Source organism: Staurois parvus, unplaced genomic scaffold (assembly GCF_062004578.1).
Source record: "Staurois parvus isolate SC_StPar_1 unplaced genomic scaffold, SC_StPar_1.0 ptg000698l, whole genome shotgun sequence".
Taxonomy (NCBI): Eukaryota; Metazoa; Chordata; class Amphibia; order Anura; family Ranidae; genus Staurois; species Staurois parvus.
The window spans coordinates 2024487-2049101 of record NW_028318494.1 but is presented as its reverse complement, the minus strand read 5'-3'; the positions used below and the strand labels follow the sequence as shown (position 1 = coordinate 2049101).

At 43.2% G+C, this 24615-nt stretch overlaps 1 long non-coding RNA gene across 5 annotated transcripts in view; it reads right to left on the bottom strand.

Moving 5' to 3' along the window:
• The window catches only part of LOC149446038 (uncharacterized), a 128508-nt gene that overhangs the window by 73873 nt on the left and 30020 nt on the right, over positions 1-24615 (bottom strand). For 3 of the 5 annotated variants that reach the window (XR_016306274.1, XR_016306276.1, XR_016306278.1), the window contains exons 2-5: positions 10712-10753; positions 4638-4773; positions 4016-4202; positions 705-789 (exon numbers count right to left, since the gene is read on the bottom strand). This is a non-coding gene — a long non-coding RNA (uncharacterized LOC149446038). The remainder of the gene's footprint in view (positions 1-704; positions 790-4015; positions 4203-4637; positions 4774-10711; positions 10754-24615) is intronic. The other 2 variants (XR_016306275.1, XR_016306277.1) reach the window with 1 other exon arrangement.

Here is a 24615-nt window from a genome sequence, read left to right as displayed (position 1 = left end):
CCCCTTAATCTCCTCTTCTCCAGAGAGAATAAATTCAGTTCCTCTAATCTTTCCTCATAGCTGATCTCCTCCATGCCTCTTATCAGTTTGGTTGCCCTTCTCTGCACTTTCTCCAGTTCCCCAATGTTCTTTTTGTGAATTGGTGCCCAAAACTGAACTGCATATTCCAGATGAGGTATTACTCAATTCCAGATGAGTTTCAGTTGCTTTTTTCTGCATCCAAAATGCACAGAAAGTAGGATATAAGGTGGCCATAGTTCACATCGGTGCTTGCAGTTCCAGTGCATTCCGGTTGCAGAGACAAAGTAGATCAGGTTGCATATTTCCTGCACAGAATTTCACTGAATTTCACAGGTCCCTATTTACAATGAAAAAAAAGAGAGGGAAAAAAATGAACCAAAAAATGCTTTAAAAACTCACCAGAATGCGTCAAAAACGCGCATGTGGAAACGCATCCAGAATGCATCTAGACTGTGTTTCTATGGTGTGAACTGGCGCTTAATGCTTCTAAAAAGTTTATAAAATGCATCAAAGCTGAGCTTAGGGAACGTTTTTTCTTTTAATTTGGCAGCTCGCGAGGGGGGAGAAGAACCTGCATGCCGTGTGGACATATATATTTATCATATCAGACACCTATCATCATACAAACCATTAAACATGAAAAAAATTGTTATCGCAATGCTGACATTTTGGACTCACAGTACCATGTTTCCACATTAGATTCTGTTGGACAATTTCCAAAACTTGCTGATCATCCAAGATCTGTTGATGAAATCTTTTTCAAGATATCTAAAGAAAAAATAAAAGAAGCAATATAAATGAAAACAGATTAGCAGTTTTATAGATGTTGGCAAACACACCTATTGCTGAATGATCTTTCTTCTCCTCCAGACACAAGGTCGTGCACACATGTAAGCGGGCTGCAATTTTGGTACTTCGGTGCCGCCCCAGACGGGAGGGATAGGGTTAACTCTGTTCCTGGTTTTTTGGTTTTGGCAGGATTTTTTGGGTCTGATTCACTGATCCTGTGCATATAAAAGGGACAGTGGTCTGGAGCTGAGAGTCGCTGCCTGCTGGACGGGAGAGAGGACACAGCAAACCAGCAAGATATAATCTCCAGCTGCCACAGAGAGCTTCCACCTAATGGACTCTGCCAAAATCATGGACTTTGCCACTAATGGACCTGAAAGCACATGGACTCTTCCTTTGCAGGTATGCCAGGGCAGCACATTGCTTGTTTAGGAGTAGGGACTAGGGACTTAGGCATATTGACTGTTTCATTTTGTTGAACTGTTTAGTCTGGTTTTTTGGACTTTTTACAGCTGCACTTTAATTCAGTAAAAGCATTCTGCCTGTTCTGAAGTCCTTTGAAATTGGTGTACTGAAAGTAACCGTCATTATTGCATGCTCAGTCTACAGTTTGGGTCACTATTACATTGGATATGAAAAGTCAGCACGTTAAGAGTCATTCTAGTGCAAGTTATACATGCGGCTGCCATGAGCAACGAAAGTACAATCATCAAGCAGCCTGTCAGAAACGTGTACCTGTCATAGGTAGAATTGCCTCTAGCCGCAAGGGAGATGTTGGCACGCCCTACACTGCATTCCATCTCCCTAACAACTGGATCCGAACTGCACTGCGGAAGCCCCCATCCTGCATAGAGGTACAGAAGTTCAAGTGCACGTTGGAGCCCACGCTATGTGCGCTGCGGGGTTCCATGATGCTACCGAGACCGGTAGTGGGAAACATTGGACGGGTGGCTGTGGTTAGTGTTCAACAGCCCACCTAATTGCAAGCTACAGTGGAAAGCTGTACATTTACACAGGGACCTGAGGGTTAACTGGAAGAGCAGCCATTGTTCAAGTGTACGCGGTGTATCGGTCATCTCTAAACTGCCTTAAAGTCAAGTATTCCCCCATGGCGGCTTCAGCCTTGTTCCAGGGCATTGATGAAATGGCACTAAAGTGAAGGTACCCCATGTGTAGGAGAGTGGCCCTGTCTCAAGCGCCTAGCATAGCCCAGAAGAACCCACTCCAGGTGGTAGTCCTCTCATGCGACCCAGACTTGGCGCCCAAAGAGTTAATTGGAAAACATGGAGGTTCAGATAACTTTGATAACTCTGCACCTTACGAGTCAACCAACAGAAAACAATGCTCCTGATGTAGCTGATATCGCAACGGCTGTTAAGCAGGGCTTTGGAATGAGTCAAATACTGAGCTCCCTTTAGTGCCTACAGAACTCTATTTTGAAGGCTTCATGCACACTGGACATTTTGCCAACTCTCCTACACGCCTTTACTCCTGGCAGCAGAAAAACGCCTGACGCTTGTAAGGGTGTGTAACATGTTTAGCCGCATCAAGCTCTTGGGCGTTAGTTTATTTATTTGCCCAGAATAATATTGTATTCTGGCCATTGAAATTAATTAACGCTCAATTTCTGCCTCATCGCCTCTAAACGTTAATGTGTGCATGGACACATAGGTTAACATGCAGGGGGTGTTTAGAGGCAGAAAAAAATTGCCAGTTGCACCTAACAGCCACTGTCAGGGATCCGGGTATGACCAGAAATGTGTGGACTGACACAGGGAAGTAACAGGCTTCAGGAATGATATGATAATATAATTTATTATTAGCTACCCAAATATACAACACTCAGTAAATAAACCAACCTTCCACTAATCTTAGTATGTGCAGGAACACAGGCGCAGTCAGGGCTGGAGAGGTGGAAGGGTCAGGCCGGCCATATAGTTCTGTTAACGACCGTCTGGTGGTACCTCTAGCGGTCCCCAGGACAGGATTCCCCAGGGCGCGGAGTCTAAGTCCCAGTCTGCTTATTCACCAGGGCCCCTGATGGTGGGGATGGACTTGGAGCAGACAGGAACCAGGACGCGGCCCCTGAGTACACCTGCTAGTGGTAGAGGGATCCGCCAGAGGTATATGCAGGTAGGAAGCCTGATGTGAAGAGGCAGAAGGTGTGAGCAGGGATGACTGGATCCGTGCAGGATGGATGGATCGTCTGGGTAGCGTAAGGCGTAGTCAGGCAGGCCAGGTCAGCAACGTGCGGGCAGCGAGGTACCGAAGGAGCAGGCAGAGAATAGTCAGGGTCACAAGCCGGGTTCAGGAACTCACGGGCAGCGCGGTACAGAGGATCAGGCAGAGAATGGTCAGGGTCACAAGCTGGGTTCAGTAACTCACGGGCAGCACGGTACAGAAGATCAGGCAGAAGGATGGTCAGGCAAGCCAGGGGTTAAACAGGAGACGGTCAGCAGTGTCAGGAACAATGCAGAGTCGGCAACAAATCAGATAGGCAGAGGAACAGGAACACAGGATACAAGGTACAGAGGCTCATGGGAAACATACACCAAGGCACTGATCACAGGCCTGGTCATTCCTTAAATACACCTCCTGCAATCAGCCCCAGGTGTTGGCTGACTGCAGGAGTGAGCTTCTGGCTGCTGAGAGCACTCGCTGGTCAGCCCTGGTACTGCAGCCCACACGGCAGGTGAGTCCCACCACCAGTGCTGAGTCCATGCCTGACAGCCACGTAAACAATGTCCAGTGTGCATGAGAACTTCAAAATTGTGGATTAAGTAATTAAAAGGAAAAAAGTTGTAATTCAGTTGTTTTTCATTAAGTTTATACATTTTCTAATGTTGTTATAAAAATTTGTTTTTCAATCTTTGTTTTACAATTAAACATCTAACACATGGCAAAGGATTCCCAGAGTACTCTGGATTAGCTGCAGAGACCTGCTTTGAGACACAAGGGGGTTTATTTACTAAAGCTGGAGAGTCCAAAATCAGACTCCCTTCTGCATAGAAACCAATCAGCTTCCAGGTTTCATTGCCAAAGCTTCATTGAACAAGCTGAGGTTAGAAGCTGATTGTTTTCTATGCAGAAGGGAGTCTGATTTTGGACTCTCCAGCTTTAGTAAATAAACCCCAAGTTGTCAGACTTTAGACTGAGCTGCACAACTGCTCCTTTTGTCTAGGAGTGAGGAGAAAGTTATACTCACCCGATCCTTCACCAGAAAATGGTGGTCCCCCATGGTCTAGCAGTGGATGACTCCTGGTCTATGGAGCCTGCTCTGGGCTTGATGACATCAGGGACAGTCCACAACTTAAGACCGCTGGAGCGTGGGGGTGCCAAACCAGTCTTGTGCTGGGAGGATTGGAGGATCAGATAAGTATATCTTCCTTCTCCTGTTCCCAAGACAAAAACAAGCAGTTAACCTGTGCAGCATTGGCACAGCCCCACTACATGGGAACATTTTTTTTTTTTTTGCTCAGAGATGGCCTTTAACGGTGTAGTTTGTCTTCTCAAATTTATTTTTTAGTGGCTTTTAAATTTCCATTAGGCCGCATAAAAAAAAGACAGTGGGAAAAAAAATAAAACATGAAATCTGACGGCACACAAATAACACAATATACAAAAAAAAAAAAAACACAAATACAAAGAACATTACATGACACAAACTAAACAACCATAAAAACTCTTAAATAAACAAATAGTAAATATAGCCAACTAAAATATTTGGGTTCATTCAGCATGTAATTATGTTGCCATGTATGTGACAATTTAGGGTTCATTTCTTTACTTTTGGCAAAATAAAGCCTATTACCAAATTATGTTCCTACCTCCATGTTATTATACTGGAGATGGAATTCAGTTGATCTTCTACATGTCTGAAGGTTCTCACGCAGCTAATAGGTGTCATCATAAAGGGTAGAAAAGTCGTCAGACGTTCTGTGCGGTTGAAGGTATACCAAACCCCTAAAAAGAGGCAAATAAAAACAAATATTTAGCTTTAGACTTATCAATTTTGGTAAATATTACTCAAATTGAGTTTTTAGAAAATCAGTCTTTAATTAAAGTACATCAAAGACCATGATAGCTTTGATTATACACTCACCAGCCACTTTATTAGGTACATCTGTTCAATTGCTTGGTAACACAAATTGCTAATCAGCCAATGACATGGCAGCAACTCAATGCATTTAGGCATCTAGACGTAGTGAAGAGGACTTGCTGAAGTTCAAACCAAGCATCAGAATGGGGAATGAAAGGAGATTTAAGTGACTTTGAACGTGGCACAGGTTTTGGTGCCAGACGGGCTGGTCTGAGTATTTCAAAAACTGCTGATCTACTGGGATTTTCACACGCGGCCATCTCTAGGATTTACAGAGAAGGTTCCGAAAAACTATCCAGTGAGCAACAGTTGTGTGGAGGAAAATGCCTTGCTGATGTCAGAGGTCAGAGGAGAATGGGCAGACTGGTTTGAGATGATAGAAAGGCAACAGTAGGGTAAGAATTTGGTAAACAACATGAAAGCATGGATTCATCTTGCCTTGTATCAATGGTTCAGGCTGCTGGTGGTGTACTGATGTGGGGGAGATTTTCTTGGTATTAGCAAGGTTTACCTAATAAAATGGCCGGAGAGTGTAAATAAATAGGCAACAAGTGCATACTACTGACATGTTAACACCTTTTGGTCTGCACATGCTCTGATCTCATTATCCTTGGGTCAGCACCTGGGTCCAGAAAGTCGGTGCTATCCCCGGGTGATGCAGAAACATATATGACTCAAAGCATAGAAGTATAGAAAGGAGCGAGAGACCAAAAACGGGTGAAAAAGTCCAAGATCATTTTAATTTTTGGTAAATAAGTCAGTTAGAAGCAACCAATGATTTTCAAAGCCACTATTGCCCCTAAAATGTATTGGATATTTTTATATGACTTATTTCCACACAATTAAAATTATCTTGAACTCTTTAATTTTTAGTCTGGCACTTCTTTCTGTATGTCTATGGTTTGAGCTGCTGTTGGGTGCCCATTGAGGGAAGTCTTGCTGTGTGGGAACCACCACCCCAAGTTTTCTTTCATTGGACTTGCGAATAGAAGTAAACTAAAACTAAACATATGTTTTTCGCCAGCCTTCTGAGGAAATAAAAATCTGAAGGCATCGAAATTTGTGAGAGGAAATAAATATTTAAATTGTATACTTACAAATTATATAGCATACATGTACTTAAAATAGAGCTAAACTCCACAATACTTACCTCCAGTGCCGGCATCTCCTTCCTGGCTTCTTCCAGGTGCCAGGCTGGAAGCTTCCTATTGGCAAGTGCAGGATGACGGCAATCTTACATATTTACATTCCAAAGACAACTATAAGGACATCTCCTTCCTGGCATAGAAGTATAGAAAGGAGCTAGAGACCAAAAACGGGTGAAAAAGTCCAAGATCATTTTAATTTTTGGTAAATACGTCAGTTAGAAGCAACCAATGCTTTTCAAGGCCACTATTGCCCCTAAAATGTATTGGATATTTTTATATGACTTATTTCCACACAATTAAAGTTATCTTGAACTCTTTCATTTTTAGTCTGGCACTTCTTTCTGTATGTCTATGGTTTGAGCTGCTGATGGGTGCCCATTGAGGGAAGTCTTGCTGTGTGGGAACCACCACCCCAAGTTTTCTTTCATTGGACTTGCAAATAGAAGTAAACTAAAACTAAACATATATTTTTTGCCAGTCTTCTGAGGAAATGGAAAGCTGAAGGCATCGAAATTTGTGAGAGGAAATAAATATTTAAATTGTATACTTACAAATTATATAACATACAAGTACTTAAAATAGAGCTAAACTCCACGATACTTACCTCCAGTGGCGGCATCTCCTTCCTGGCTTCTTCCAGGTGCCAAGCTGGAAGCTTCCCATTGGCAAGTGCAGGATGACGGCAATCTTACGTATTTACATTCCAAAGACAACTATAAGTAGGTAGGTAGTTTTCTTTAATTGCAGAACAGAAATTGCATGTTTATCCAAAACTAGGTTTACCTAGCTGAACTTCGGGCAGATATAAAAAATCAGTATAACTTCTAATATTTATAGGTAAAGTTGATCCAGGGAATATCCAATTACCTATTGGGGAGGAATTTTTTCCCCTCCTGGAGCAAAGTGGATCAAGCTTTATTGTTTTTTTGCCTTTCTCTGGATCAACTGTGGGTATAGGACTGTGTATATTATTATTATACAGTATTTATAAAGCGCCAATAGTTCACTCAGCACTGTACATTACAAAGGGGGACAGAACATGTGACAGAAAAATACCAATACAATGCAAAACATGAGGGGATTGAGGGCCCTGCTCTTTGGAGCTTACAATCTAGGAGGGAGGGGATGGTGGCACAGGAGTAGATAGCTTTGGGGGATGGAGTGGTAGGAAGAGTGGAGGAGGTCGGTCAAGTTAGCAGGGGGTGGGGTAGGCTTCCCTGAAGAGATGGGTTTTCAGGGTGCGCCTAAAGGAGAGGAGTGTAGGTGATAATCTGATGGGTTGGGGCAGGGAGTTCCAGAGGATGGGTGACACCCTGGAGAAGTCCTGGAGGCGGGCATGGGAGGAGGAGACCAGGGAACTAGAGAGAAGGAGGTCTTGTGAGGAGCGGAGTGTGCGTGTTGGGCGGTACTTGGATATTAGGTCAGTGATGTAGTTCGGGGCAGTATGGTGGACAGCTTTGTACGTCAGTGTTAGGATTTTGAATTTGATTTGTTGCGCAATCAGAAGCCAGTGGAGGGATTGGCAGAGGGGGGTGGCGGAGATGGAGCGGTTGCAAAGGTGAATGAGTCTGGCAGCCGTATTCATGATCGACTGAAGAGGGAATAGCCAGCGGCGAGGCAGGCCAGTGAGGAGGGAGTTGCAGTAGTCGAGTCGTGATATGATGAGGGAGTGGATGAGCTGTTTAGTGGTTTCTGGGGTTAGGAACGTGCGGATTTTGGCGATGTTGCGGAGATGGAGTCTGCACGAGTTAGTTAAAGATTGGACTTGGGGTGTATATAGGATTGTATGACTTTTTTACCCTTTTATTGGTTGAACTAGATGGCGTTTGTCTTTTTTCATCCAGACCAACTATGTAACTATAAAACCAATGCATATGGCAGTGGCGTAACTAGAACCTTTCCGGGCCCTGTTGCAAAAAAACATGAAGGGCCCCCCTGACCCCTGGCTGGAACCCTGCCCGGTGGCGAAATGCCAGCACCCAGTCACAAGTACAACCTTTGTGACCCTGATAGTTCCGCCACTGGTGTCAGTAGCTTTTATTTATTTATTTATTTATTTATTTATTTTACCATATTATTTTTTAGTATTTGTCACAATTTTTTTAGGAGCTCCATTGGGGGGCTTTCGTGAAATATCAGGGGTCTACACAGACCTCTGTTGTTCCAATTTTGAGACAGAGAAAGGAGATTGAGGACACAACTCTCAATCTCCATCTCTGCAGCCTCAGCTGCACAGAATGAATAGACAGGAATAGCCCTGTACAGAACTTCCTGTCCATTCATACACTGAAGTATAATCAACACAGTTTACTATGCCTCAGTTATGAATGAACAGAGTCAGTGATCGGTACAGATCACTGACTCTATTCAATAAGACAAGGAAGGAGACTGTAAATGACACTTTTACTGACCCCTTCCCTGCTCTCCATCCCCTGCAGCCGCCAACGGGAGAGGGAAGGTGGAAACCCTGGCAGAGCAGCAGGAGATGAGTGGGGCCAAAGGAAAGCACAGAGGGGCTGGGAAAGAGCACGGGGGGGGGGGGGGGGGGCAGGAAAACATATGGACCAGCAGCAGAAAAAAGCTGGATTGGAGGAGCAAGGGCAGCTGTATACACAGGAAATTATCTCTCCATTTTCCTCCTGCTGCCACTGATTTCCTGCTGGATGGAGAGGAGTAGAAGCCGGTATATAGCGGCTGCAGGAGGAAAGTGAAAAGATCGGTTCCCCTTTTTGCACCCACCCCACTGCTCCTCCTATCCACATGTAGAAGAAGGGGGCCCCTGGAGCATGGGGCTGGGTTGCAATTGTGACCCCTGCTACTCCTGTACGTATATGTGGGTATCTGTTCATTTGAAAATCATTAAAGTATAAGTAAAGACATTTGTTTTAGCTTGAGTGGAGAGATATTAGAACACTTGTCAGGTTTTTATTATTGTCTGTACCCCCATAAGAGACATTCAGCCAAAATTTTGGGTTGTCCCCAGAACAAGAATAGAGGGAAAATCCTCCGCTATTATAGCACTTGAACAGATATTCCAAAAGGGTTCTGCCTGGTCATCTAGTACTGACAGAGCCCTTCAGCATATCTGTGGCTATTTCCTGCATGCGCACAAAGGCAGCAAAGTTTTGGGAATTCTATACTAACCATCTTTGCGAATGCCTGGAGAAACCCAACAAATGTGCAGATGTATGGGGAAACCCAAATGTGTGCAGATGTATGGGGAAACCCAAATGTGTGCAGATGTTCAGCAGTTATTTATTTATTTCAGGTGCTTATATAGCGCCATCAATTTACACAGCACTTTACATATATATTGTACATTCACAACAGTCCCTAACCCTCAAGGGGTGTACAATCTAAGGTCCCTAACTTACATTCATACATACACATACTAGGGACAATTTAGACAGGAGCCAATGTACCTTCCAGCATGCCTTTGGAGTGTGGGAGGAAACCAGAGTACCCAGAGGAAACCCACACAGGCACAGGGAGAACATGCAAACTCCAGGCAGGTGGAGCTGTGGCTGGGATTTGAACCAGTGACCCTAGTACTGCCAGGCAGAAGTGCTAACCATTTAGCCACTGTGCCGCCCATTTCTGTTGGGACCTAAAGAATCTGAGAGGGTGACGAGGGGGCGCAGACCTCAAACTTGCCCAGTCTTTGCAGCACAATGAATCTTTATAAATAAATTAAAATCTACATCCAAATGGAACACAGGTAGAGAGGGAGGAGACAGGGCAAGATGAGATGAGGTTTAGGGTGAAGGTCCCCTTTAACCCTTTGAGGACCATAAGATTACAGAATGCCAAAAGAACCAATTTTTGTTTTTAAAGTTCGTACACTTCAGTTGCTGTAACTAAGCCATTTCATGAAATAATTGGCAAAAAGCTAGATCCATTTGTTGATAAGAACTAATATTTTGACTCAAACCAAAAAAAAAAAAGTATTTTAAGTTCTTAATCAGATGATACAGGCAATTAAAAACATGGGACAAATACGTCCCTCGGTCCTCAAAGGGTTTAAGCCCCATTTTATTTTTATCTCAGCCTGATCAGCGTGTCTTCACTTACTCTTCTGCCCTCCAAACTACTTTACTAAATTAATATACACCAAATGCATACCTGCCAGCTCTATTCCAAAATAATGCCATACCCTGTGCTGTTCTAATGAAAGCTGACACAGCTGTCTGAACTTTGTATACACCGTGTTCTTTAATTTTTTTCTCTTCTTTTTAATTGCTGCTGCATCCAATTGCTACCTGAATAAATCACCATGCATCTGGAAGAAGGAGACTCTGGGGGAACATGTTGTATAGTTTGTCCTGAGGATAAAAAGTTACTGAGCCCTATACTTACTGTACAATTACAGCTCTATAGTACATGGACTACTGTGTAGCTTGTTCAATATTTTCTGCGGTACCTTATGGTATCCTGAGAACCAGGGGCGGACTGACAACTCATGGGGCCCCCGGGCAATAGGGGATCATGGGGCCCCTGTGTCCTTGCCCAAACTCAAAAAAGCCTATGAAAAAGGTACCAGGGGCATCTCATGGGGCCCCCTACTGACCCCGGGCCCTGGGGCAGAGCCCGAGTTTCCAAATGGTCAGTCCGCCCCTGCTGAAAACCATACAATTCTGGGTCTGGTAGGACTCACCCGTTTCCTGGTAATATTCTTTTTTATAGCAGTTGGGTTAACCTAAAATGACAAAGAAAAAAAACAGCAATTAGTCAAAACCGTGGTTACCAAAGATTGGCATTTTACAAGCATTTGCTGGGGTTCTTTTTTTGTTCTGTTGGACTTCTGTTGGAATTTTGCTTTAGGTTTACCAAAAACCATATAATATGAGGTCAAACCTAAACAGCACTTTCAATTGTATCCAATTAGCAGGGGTGTATTTACCACAAGGCAACAAGGCATTTGCCTAGGGCGGCATTTTTTAGGGGGGGCAGCACTTCCCCTTGGAAGAAGGGATGGAAGAAGGGACACGCCCACGTACCTGGTGGGTTCCAAGAGAGCCTGTGGGTTTTAGGACGGTGTGTGCACTACGCCATTCTTGTTCCCAGGGATATCTGGAGCTGTGAAAGCGAGTGTCCTTCTCTGTCCTGCTGTGAAGGATGGTGGCTGGTGTATGGGGGGCAGTGGTAGTGGAAGGCTCTATCGGGGGGCAGGGGCAGGGGTGTTGTTGGTCAATGTCAGGCTATCTCTGCGGGGGGGGGCAATTGTTGTGTTGCCTAGGGCAGCACAAAACCTAAATACACCACTGCCAATTAGGCAAGCCTTTGGACTACATAGCTGAAGGTAAATCGAAAAGAAATTGGGCAGAAATTGAACAGAAAATTGTATATGGCCAGCCTAAGGCTCAGTTTACACTACTGTGACTTGAAAGTGAGTTTTTGCATTGCCTTGCTTGCAGCTTGATGCAACTTCAATGGGACTTTGATGTTATGTAACGTTGGCTTTAAAATCCTCTGAAGGCCGATACTATTGCATCAAAGTTGCATAGACAATCCGTGCGACTTATGTGATTTTAACATTGCAGTATATGGCACTAAAGTCGCACCAAAGACACAGAAAAGTAGAGCAGGAACTTCTTTTTAAGTTGCAATTGAGTCGAATTAATTAAGCCCGGAACCCATTAAAATGAATATGTTTTGACTTGGTACGTGGCTTTATGTGTTGCAAGTTGCATCGAGCCGCATGATAAGTCCCATCAGTGTGAACCAGGGCATAAACCCACTTTCTGCTTGTTGACTGGAGGAAACCTAGTACTAAAGACTGGTCATTTTAAAGATGAACTCCAGGAGTTACTTGGATTGCATGCTTGTATTTGTCCATACGTTTCTATTATTATTATTATTATACAGGATTCTGATAGCGCCAGCAGTTTGCTCAGCGCTTTACAATATAACAGGAGACAATACAGCAACAATACAGTTCAATACAAGAGGGAAAGGAGGGCCCTGATCCTTGGAGCCTATTATCTGTCCTTCCAGCCCCAGGTCCAATCGTTGACAAACTCATGTAGACTTCACCTCCGCAACATCTCCAAAATACGTCCGTTCCTAACCCCAGAAACTACTAAGCAACTCATTCACTCCCTCATTATATCACGCCTCGACTACTGTAACTCCCTCCTCATTGGCCTACCTTACCACAGGCTATCCCCTCTTCAGTCTATCCTGAATTCTGCAGCCAGACTCATCCACCTTACTAACCGCTCCGTATCCACCACCCCTCTCTGCCAATCCCTTCATTGGCTTCCGATTGCCCAACGGATAAAATTCAAAATGCTAACATTGACGTATAAAGCTGTCCATAATACTGCCCCTAACTACATCACTGATCTGGTATCCAAATACCACCCAAAACGTACTCTCCGCTCCTCACAAGACCTCCTACTCTCTAGTTCCCTGGTCTCCTCCTCCCATGCCCGTCTCCAGGACTTCTCCAGGGCTTCCCCCATCCTCTGGAACTCCCTACCCCAATCCATCAGACTATCACCTACTCTCCTCACCTTTAGGCGCACTCTGAAAACCTATCTCTTCAGGGAAGCCTACCCCACCCTCAGCTAATTACTGACCTCCTCCACTCTTCCTACCACTCCATCCCCCACAGCTATTTCCTCCTGTACCACTATCCCCTCCCTCCTAGATTGTAAGCTCCAAGGAGCAGGGCCCTCGAACCCCTCATGTATTGAATCGTATTGTTATTGTACCGTCTCGTGTACTGTCTCCCATTATAATGTTATAATGTACAGCGCTGAGCAAAATGTTGCCGCTTTATAAATCCTGTATAATAATAATAATAATAATAATTATTGGTATAATTTAAGAATGCATTACTCATAGTTGATGCTGTGGGGGCACGCATGATCCAGGGCATCCTGCAATCTAAGCAGAACAGGGAGGATCAGCTACCTTTTTTTCTCTTTACTTTCTTCTGCTAGGCCTGTGGATAACATACCTCCTGTCTCTGAGTGGCTACGCTCACTCACTCCACTGTATCTATGGAAAGAGCCATGGTTGTCACCCAGGCTAGGCTTCAGACATTTCCTCCTCTCCTAATCTCCATTACACAGAGGGCGGGTAGAGTAGTTGTTTATAGAAGGAAGATAACATTGCTTGTACATTCAGTTTGGCTCACTGGAAGTGACAAGGACACTGCATTCTTGGAAAAACTAACATTTATTTTCTGTACTTGCTGAAAATGTCCATTGCCTGAACACTAAAGATTAATAGAGCTACTACAAGGAACTAGAAATCTGCTATTATATTTAAAACATTATTTTTATTTATATGTTATTTTTGATCTATATGTCATACTTCCCTAATTAGAGATTTCTTATTCATCTTATTGCTATATATGTAATTTAGTCAGTGCTAAAACTTGTATTTTCCTAATGTTAATTTGTCATGTTGTATTCCAATATACCTTGGAAAAATAAAGAATTCATAAAAAAAAGATATTATTTTTATTGTAACTAATCAGTACCTCAAAATGTTTACCTTTGTCTTGAATTCATTCTGAAAAACAGTGCGCTTGGCACCCTTGTGTCTTCAGCCTTGTATCTATAGTTAAAGCGTAAGATTATCTAAACCAGTGGTTCCCAACCACTAGGCTGTGGTCCTCTGCCAGCCCACAGCCTGCCTCCTTCTGGGCCCCCAGACAGCTGCATATTTCCTAACCTCCCACAGTGCCTCCCAGATCTCATAGGTCCCCCAGCATCTCATAGTGGCCTGCAGTGTCCCTCAACCTTGCACAGAGCCACCAGAGCCCTCAGCTCCCACAGTACCTTCAACCTCCCACAGTTTCACCCAGAACCCCATGGTGCTCTCTAGCATACAGCACAGCCTCAGGTCCCACCATAATGCCCCACAACCTCCAAAAGTGTCCCACAGATCCACAGAACCCTAAAGGCCCAAATGCACCTTCAAAGCCTCCAACCTCCTTGAGCAACCCCATTCCCCACAGTTGCCCCCAACTCGCTTCAGCACCCCCATCCACTCAGAGTGACACCCAAACCCATCCAAAGCCATACTTTTATTGTATAACTATTTACTTTTTTTACTATTGGGGCATTGAGGGTTTTGGATGAATTAACTAGGCCTTTGTCTCAATAAGGATGAGAACCACTGACCCGAAGCACTACTGCCTCTGATTGATAGTCTCACATGATTTGGTCTGAGTTTGGATGATGACACTACTATGCTGCTCACTGTTCTCCTTGCTGGAGGGAAAGCTGCAGTGAAAGGATTTCCCTACTTTGTCTTCATTCATTCCTTATATGTATGATGTATGAACCCAATGCCGGGACAAGGTCATCCAGTGCCCAGATCAAAGATGCCAAAGTGTGCCCCTCTACCCACCCCTTCCCCCTTTCCTGCTGCTACTTGATTTTTCCTTCATTAGTCATCAGACCATCAGTCTTCAAGGCAGCACTTTAGACATGAGAAAGCAAAACTCTTTTTCTATACTAAGATGGCTATCCCCTCACATATAAGGATGAGCTAAGGTTCTAATAGCAAACTGCCACATGATAGCAGGATACCAGCCCAATAATCCCATCCATGGTCCATGGAATTCTCCACCTTGCAGCCACACATAACGAAGGGGCAGGGATGCTGGTGACATCATTGACCTAATATGGTCACATGGTCATTGTGGGTCAATGACTATTTTCAAATATGGCTTTGTGACCATGGTGACCATTTTGTCATTGATGTCACCAGCATCCTCACCCCTTAGTTACATGTGGCTGCAGGTTGGGGAATTCAATGGCTGTAGCTGATTGGGCCGACCACCTGCCATCATGTGACAATTTCCTGTGGATTTTGTCCGAACCTTAGCTCATCCCTACACACAGGGACATGGTGCAGAACAAGGTATGGAAAATTAGTAATGAGGATAATACCTACGGCAGGGAACCTATGAGTAACAGTGGTGACTTCTCTTTTGTTGGCCACAACTTCTACACTATAGGTCTTCTCTATATCCAGGCTATAATTGCTTTAGTACACAAACTGTTGTTGTAGGGTTTATTTGAAAGAATTGTTTAATTCACATTTCATATTATTAATTACTTACAGATTTAATATATTAATGTAAACGCAAAAACAGTGTCACTTTAGTTCTGTCTGTGCACAAGTAAAGCATATTGCATGTACAAGTCTGGCCCAGACCTTCCAGAAAATCACCCATATATAGAAAGATACATAACCACAAACTAAAAGTCATGTATTGAATAAAGAACATTCCTACAGGTCCACTGAGTGGGGTTATCCTGGAACAGATGACTGCATTTCATATATGGATTTGCAGATTCCACTTCTACTAGCTGTCTGTATAGCAGGTACTGTAGTCACCATCCCTATTTAGATAAAATCAATTTGCCACATAGTAAATCTTTACATCAGTCTGTGCAGAGCCTACCTTATTAAAGAAGAGCAGTAAAGGACAATCACTATGTAATAAAACCTTGGGGAGCAATAGCCTTCATGGGTAATAGGCAAATATGACTTGACAAATTACATATGGAAGCAAACCTACATACAGTATGTCCAGCTTGGCACAATGTAAGTATGCATATTTCTATACCCGAGGGACCACTGGGGAAGTTGACTATCAATATAGTAGTTGGCACTAATACAATGATAGCCGTCATCTTCTGGGTCCTGTGCCAAATAGGGATGAGCTGTGTTTGGATCTGAACTCAGTCCAAACCCAGTTTGCCCGATCCCTTGGGAAGCTTTCACATGATCACATCCTTGTTGGTCCAATTAGTTGTTGACAGGAGATTCTCTGACCTTTAGCTGCTCAAAAGGAGCAGGGATGCTTGTGGTTTCTTTTACCCAATATGCTCACATGGCCATATTAGGACAATTTCGTTGTCCTAATATATTAATATGGCTAAATTAGGTCAATGATGTCAGCAACACCCTGCCCATTTGTATACGTGCAACTGTGGTGAAAGGAATCACCTGCCCAAAGTTCACTGGGCAATACAGCCAGGGCTGGGACATGGGGTGGGCGAGAGGGACAGCTGCCCTGGGCTTAGTGGTTTATTTTAGGGATAGGGGCATTTCCTTCTGTTACAAAGCTGACAGGAGTGGTGACAACAGCATCACTACTCCTGTCAGCCCAGCGCTGGGAGCAGCGAGGAGGGAAAAGGGAGCCCGGACATGGTACGTAATGAGCAGGGGCGGACTGACCATTTGGAAACTCGGGCACTGCCCCAGGGCCTGGGGTCAGTAGGGGGCCCCATGAAATGCCCCTGGTACCTTTTTCATAGGCTTTTTTGAGTTTGGGCAAGGACACAGGGGCCCCATGATCCCCTATTGCCTGGGGGCCCCAGGAGTTGTCAGTCCACCCCTGGTACTGAGTTCTCACTCCCTCTCCTCCTTCCTGATAGTGCAGCACTCCTGTATTAACAAGCAGATGGTGGTGTTCACAGACACACAGAAGCTGTACTAGTAGGAAGGAGGATGGGGAGAGAGAGCAAAACTCACACTGCTGAACGCAGAAGTGTTCAGGAGAGAGCCGGAAGCGGAGGAGAGAACCAGGAGTGAAGGAGAGAGCCTGGCATCTTTGCCCTGGAAGCTGGACAACCTTGTCCTGGTACTGAATGCAGCTAACTTGTGTGTTTGGTCCAAACCCATGTTGGACTGAACCCAAGCTTGTCAAGGGGTTGCTAGCTTACCACTGCCACCATTCACAGAATGCCTTGTATTTTTTTTTTATTGAATACATGTCATTCACTGATTGCACTGGGTGCAGAGAAGAGGAAGTGAGGTCACAACTTTGACCTCATCCAATCAGAGAACAATTAGTAATCATTGAAAAAACACAAGGAGGTTTGTGAATGGTGGTAGTGCTGAGTAAGCGCCCCCTGTGGTCAATGTGCAAAAGGGAAACTGCACACCACCTGGAAAATATTGACTTTCACTGTATTTAGCCAACTACTAAAGGGATTGTCAGCTTCCCCTAGGCATGAGATAGGTATACTTACATTGTGCCAAGCTGGACCAATATAACAATGCAATAAAGATCATACTTGAAGTTCAGTTTTGAACATATTAAAAGCTGATCCCATCCATAGGTGTAACTTCAAGATGATTATAGATTCCATTTAAATAATGAACATTAGATTAAACTGTAATTTAACTTTTTTGTACAGCTAGGTGAATGGCGTCATCTAACTACCTGTCAACATTATCCACATACTGTATATATATAAAGTGCAGCACTGAGTATAGTAAATTAATAGGACAAATATGGATAAAATTAATCCTTGGTATTTTAAAATATATATATAAAATAAATATATATATAAAAGTTCAAAAACAAGAAAAAATGGTCCAGGAAAGCAGCATGAATATAAAGTGCTCAGGTGACATAGAAGTCCGGTGTCCGTGTAGTAGAGGTAAGGTAATGCGCACTCACCGGACGCGCATATCAATGCGCTTTTGTTTATATATAAAATCCTGATGTCATCCGATAGTGGGGTGATCCTCCCTCTGTTTAGTGTGAGGCTGGTGTAGATGGTCCTCTTTCACTAGAGGATACTTGGAGGATACTGCTTACCAGGAGCACGAAGTAGGACCCCCTAGTGAAAGAGGACCATCTACACCAGCCTCACACTAAACAGAGGGAGGATCACCCCACTATCGGATGACATCAGGATTTTATATATAAACAAAAGCGCATAGATATGCGCGTCCGGTGAGTGCGCATTACCTTACCTCTACTACACGGACACCGGACTTCTATGTCACCTGAGCACTTTATATTCATGCTGCTTTCCTGGACCATTTTTTCTTGTTTTTGAACTTTTATATATATCTATTTTATATATATATTTTAAAATACCCAGGATTAATTTTATCCATATTTGTCCTATTAATTTACTATACTCAGCGCTGCACTTTATATATATACATTGTTTTTTCAGAGTGTTTTTTTGGTACCTCTTTTTGTGCACAGCAGCTTGTTATTTAGATACTAAGGCGCTTTTCTATTCTCTACATACACCATTATCCACATACTGTATACCTCTGATGTTGTAATCACACACCGGGTTACAATAATTTACACATATTGGGGGGGGGGGGTGATGCAAGGTCACTGTATACAAACTAAAGGTAACATTAATCTTGTCTGCACCTGAACTGCCTGGACTTAAAACATCTCTCTGCGCTCAGATCTTAACCCTTTGCATTTGCTGTGCAATCACTTCTCACTTCAAAGCAGAGATAACCTTGGTACTAATGGCATTAAAATGTAATAAGCGCGCATTGCATTGTGACCTCAAAGCTTCTCTATTGTCCATAATGGGGGTAGGCCTTGTATCTTAAAGGGTTAAGGACGCCTGGATAAACAATCCTTTAAGCCCCTCCCTCATTATCATCTAGGTCAGAATATTATCTGTTGTGATAAGAAATGATGTATTGATGTATAAGCAGTGTCACCCAACCACAGACACATAATCCATCATTACACTCCATCACTTTACTCTGTAGCCACAGTGCTCTGGAATACGTTCCTATGTAATCAGCCTGGAATTGAAGGGTTTTTACGTGAAATTATTACAGTGATAATTGAAGTAAACACCAATTTTTTTATGATTTTAATTATAAATTATTGAGTACTGTCCGTGATACTTTTTTTATTTGCACTAACATACAATTTTGAGGACAAGCTTTCGACATACAATTTTGAGGAAAAGCTTTCGGGGAATGTCCCCTTCTTCAAGGTCCAAGCAGTACCTTGAAGAAGGGGACACTCTCCGAAAGCTTGTCCTCAAAATTGTATGTTAGTGCAAATAAAAAAAAGTATCACGGACAGTACTTGTTTCTGTCGCAAATGCACTAATACGGCTACAATCACCTCAAACAATTATAAATTATACAACTATAAAATTCTAAAATAATGATAAAACTATTAAAAATTATAAATTTGTCATTTTGTTATCTTCTAACATTTTTGCAAAAAGGTAGGTGCACATGGGGGGTATTGAGCTTGCTTTGCATTTATGTTTGTTAGCATGATTTAGTATGTTAGTAACATATAGTGGTAACATAATTATTTTTAATTAATATAATAATAATATTATTATTAAATTATTAATTAATAATTCAAAATCATTTTTTCTTTCCTCAATATCATAGTATACTGCCCCCCCCCCCATAAGGGAGTTTGTCCTATACCACTGACCATATTACCTACCCTACTATAGACTGAGCCCCAAATGCCAACCCATCCTCCTTTTCTAAGGGTCTCTTTCCATATCTTCACCTTCCCCAAACATGGCCTCCCCAGCTTCTTCCCCCAATACCGCCTAACACTGACACCTCACCCCCAAAGCGTGGGGTCTCCTTCCATATACGACCCCCCCACACACACACACACACACCTTCCTGTCACCACTACTGTCTCTCCAATAACACTGACCCCAAGACCCCCTGATATTGGCCTCCCCTAGCCTCTAGGAGTTCCCATTCATCTCAAGCTGTCCCACCGTATGTAGGAGATTCCCTCATACCATTGACCACATTATCACCACCCCCCCAGTACCAACCCCTCCCACTTCTGTATGGGTCTCTTTCAATACCCCCCAAAAAATGTCCTCTTCAGCTTCTAACCCCCAATACCACCTAATACTGGCACCCAACCCCCAAAGCATGGAGTAGTAGCGGCAGGAAAGTGGACTTCCCCCCACGCACTTTCCTGCCACTACTGTTAACACTAACCCCATGTCTTCCCTCCCCCCATACTGGCCTCCCCAACTCTAGTAGTTTCCCTTCTCCCACCACTATACTTTACAGAGGGGGGGGTGCAAAAAGCTACAAATGGGGGGGTATTGAGTTTGCTTTTGCCGCAAACATGAAGCAAATTATCATGGAGACAAGATGTGTACAGCCCTGAGCAGCTTCATATTCCTCCTTAGAAAGACAATGAGGGGGCAGTAAAATCTAATTGTGTATGTCCAGCTCTAATGAGGAACTGCATTCCTCCCTATATTTTTTTTACCCCTCTTACCTCATTATTAGGAATTTCCTTCTAAGGTGCCCAGCCTCAATTGCTTATCCGTAGCAGATATAAATTTGGTCATTCTCCAGGGTATACATTGTGGTGTAAATCACAAAACTACCTGAGCAGAATTACTCAAAGATATATGCATATTTTAAATATGTATTTAACTTGTGAATCAATCCACCCCAATTTCTTTTTCATCTGATGTCTAGTTATGCTGGAACACAGCTACTGATGGTACTGGAACAGCTACCCAGAAGGGATGTGCTTGGATTTGGTCCAATCCCCAGAAGGGATATGCTTAGGTTTGGTCCAATCCCCAGAAGGGATGTGCTTGGGTTCAGTCCAATCCCCAGAGGAGATGTGCTTGGGTTCGGTTCAATCTTCAGAAGTGATGTGCTTGGGTTTGGTCCAATTCCCAGAAGATTTGTGCTTAGATTCGGTCCAGTTCCCAGAAGGGATGTGCTCGGGTTCGTTCTAATCACCAGAAGGGATGTGTTTGGATTTGGTCCAATCCCCAGAAGGGATGTGTTGGGTTTGGTCCAATCCCCAGAAGGGATGTGCTTGAGTTCAAGCCAATCCCCAGAAGGATTTGGTCCAATCCCAGAAGAAAGCTATTAGTGCCAGGCCAATTAGCTATGGTTTTGGGATTCCCAACCCCACACAGCTGGGTTGGAATAGGGATGCTCTTGACATCAATGGCCATATCAGGTCAATGACATTGATCTAATATACTCGCAGCCTAGCAACTGATTGGCCTGGAACTGACAGAGTCCTTCTGAGTTCACTCGAACATGGGTTTGGTCCTGAACCCAAGTTGGACCCAAGTTAATCCCTACTCCCTAGTACCTGACCCTCTCATACACCTACCTATGCCTATGCCTATACTAAGGATCATGGTATAAAGCACACAGGAGCTAAAAAACTGCAATTTTGGCACATTTTGCCCATCAGAGTCCAAGAAACACTATAAATTATTATGTGGCCAATACAAATCCTGCCTTGAAGAATTCTTCTCTTATAGTTTTAGGTCAGGGGTATGGGGAAATAAAAACAACATAAATAGAAATTTCATACCAACCTAATTGGGTGTTTGAAGAAAACACAGGTTTTGGCTGGCAGGAAAATGAGTCCTTTTATTATAACACATCCTTGAGGGTGTGAAGGTTGCTGCACGAACAAAATAACAGCGGATAACAAAATGGAGTAGTGCTGCATTTCAAAATAGTAAGATAAATGGAAAAAGGAAGTGTGGCAAGGACAATGGCAAGAAATCAATTGTATTTGCGCATAGCGGGAAATTTGATGAAGTAACAAAAAAGATAATAAGCACAGATTACGGAGGAGCCTGGAAAAAGTGAGAATGTGTTGTAAAAGACTCCAGTGAGCCATTCACGACATCGGAAAAACAGACTGGTTCACACAGGTGGGAAAAAAATCAGGTGCTATTGTTATGTGGCATGTTATTCTATAAGTCCTTATAGTGATAATTATAGCTCATCATAGGCCTTTGCTCATGGTTGGATTAAAGTTAGATAAGAAAGCTATTTCCTAAAATGTAGATTGGCTCTTTACAAGATCAGTTGCTGCTGAAAAGTTATCAGACCTCCTCCAGATATCTCCTACAGTATTTGTAAAACCATTTTAAAAATCTCAGAAAAACTTTAACATTTTAATGTAATTTCAAAAGTCATTTCAACCTTTTTTCATACCTGCAGCTTTTATTAAAAAAAATCTATTAATCATACCATGAGAGCCCATTTTCAGGCACTTTCTGTTATGGGGTGAAAGTTGTCTTCTAGCTGTTCTGTCTTGACACATTATCATATGCTCCTCTAGTGTAGACTATGGAAAAGGTTCAGGCTCAGGACTACCATGGGTTCAAGGCAAATCATGTAGGTTTGAGACTGTCAGTCCCAGTGAGTTTCACCACGGTGAATTACTTGTACTTATGGATGAGCTTGGGTTTAGCTTGGGCTTGGCCCAAACCCATGTTCCCAGAGAGAAGCTGTCAGTGCTAGGCCTTCAATTGTAGCCATGGCAATCCCTGCCCAGCAGGTACATATAAACAACAGGGCTGAGAAACTCGTAACATCATTGTCCAAATATGCCTATATTTAGTAAATAACATTGGCCTAATATAGCCAAATGGCCATATTAGTTTAATGATGTCACCAGAATCCTCACCCTGTTGTGTGCGTGTGGCAGCAAGGCGGGGATGCTGGCGACATCATTGACCTATGGCTACATTGTCAAATTAGGTCACCGCAGGGGCAGACTGACCATTCGAGCACTCAGGCACTGCCCGAGGGCCCAGGGTCAGTAGGGGGCCCCATAAAATGCCCCTGGTACCTTTTATAGGCTTTTTTGGGTGTGTTTTGAGTGTGGGCAAGGACACAGGGGCCCCATTATCCCCAATTGCCCAGGGGTCCCATGAGTTGTCTGTCCGCCCCTGGGTCAATGTCAATATCTAACATGTGTTTGAGGCCATATTAGGTCAATGATGCCACAAGTATCCCCAATCCTTTGTGTATGTGAAGCTGCAGAGTGGGGAATGCTTTGCAATATACTCTCCAGTGCCTCAAGGGAATTGATGCCAGGGGAAGGCCAGGGGAGCAAGAACATGAGTAGCCTATGGATAGCGTTCCAGAGTATGCTTTTTTCTAGTTGTTGAATGCCTTGCAATTGACTGGCTAGGCACTAACAGCTTCTTTCCCAGTTCAGATGAACATGGGTTTGAATCAAACCTAAATTTATCCCTATTTGTGACGATAAAGGACTGCAAGGACCTTTGAACATTGGTCATCTGGCTTAGAAGGGCCAATAACGGAGGCTTTGTTATGTGCCAGTACCCTCACTACAAAAAAGTTGGACACAGAACAACCATAGTGTAAGTGTAATAAAAACTGTAACAGGGAAAGAATAGGGAAAACCTACAAACTGCTTCGGTAGAGATTAGGTTTAATTAGGAAACTATAATTTAATTAGACTACCAGGGGCGGACTGACCATTTGGAAACTCGGGCACTGGCCGAGGGCCCGGGGTCAGTAGGGGGCCCCATAAGATGCCAATGGTACCTTTTTCATAGGCTTTTCTGAGTTTGGGCAAGGACACAGGGGCCCCATGATCCCCTATTGCCCAGGGGCCCCATGAGTTGTCAGTCCGCCCCTGTAGACTACTAGCTCTTTAGGAAAACAATCTTTTATTGTCTTTTTTTTTGTTAATATTGTGTCTTTTGCTCACAGCACAGACCTGAGAAGTGCAAAAACAGTGTTTACTTAAACCACCTTATAGTATATCACTCATATTCACCCCATCCTCCTATCCACATATTTAAAAAAAATGTTTGGCATACACTGGTTAGGCCTATTGTCCCTAATTAAAATTGTCCTGCTTCTAACCGGTTTTACACTGCTGTATCATCTGCAGACTTTTAATGAGGGTTTGATAAAAATTGGCCAGTGGAAAAACAGTTTCTATAACCATAAAAAAATTAATCTGAGTCAGATAATGTTAAACAAATAAAATTTATTTGAATTTAATTGAAAAAACGTAGAGTGGGGTTCCCGTTAATATTACAACAAAATCTTTAACCAGGCATTCAGCCTGGGTGACCAGGAAAGGAAGGACAATGAGCATATGGCTTGCTTTTCTATACCAGACCAGACCAGGCTATATGCCCTTCAACCTTGGGGAGTACCTTGCAAGGGGTAGGCATAAAGGCCCCCCTCCTTGCAAAGTATCATTGCCCCAATATTTAAGGGCAAGAGCCTCTTCTCCACTTTCAGTGCCCCAAAAAGGAGATGGATGTATTATAGGGGATTCATAGTTGAATCTCTAAACCCCCTTTATAATAAGGGCAACCCAATATCTGCCTCTTCCCAGGGGTATGAATAAAGGGGTATGGTACTACCCCTTACCCACAAAGACATAAAAGTAAGTAAAACCACATACAAGCAGGCCAAAATAAAATGTTCCTTAATATCAATGAAAATCAAACATATGCTTACCTGTTTTTAAATTAAATTTTGTCCCAAGAAATAAATCCAAGTCATTCACAGCATCCAATGATGTAATCTACATCAAGCATGGTATCCAGAAATTTAAATCAAGTGTCAATCATGATGACCCATCACCCTCTGATGTGTATCTGCTGCACTCCTGATGCTAAATAACAGATTCCCAGCAGTGATAATGCAAATTAGCAACCAAGAATCCCAGGTGATGTCATTGACCAAACTTGGTCAATGACCTCTCAATAAAAATTACCAGAATTTACAAGCATATACTTCAATAGGCTTTGCTTGAATCTGGGCAGATTAGTTCATCCCTATTGGAAATGTGTTGACAGACATTGTTCGGACAAGGTCCAACATGATCATTCTCAGTGAATCCAATGCAATGATGTGTAGCTGAAACTGGAGTGAGTGTATGTAGGCAGGAAGTGGTTGAAAGAAGTTAGATGAGATCAGCAGTCACAAGATACACAAAAAAAGGATCAAAATGACAAAAACAGTATGGGAATTGTT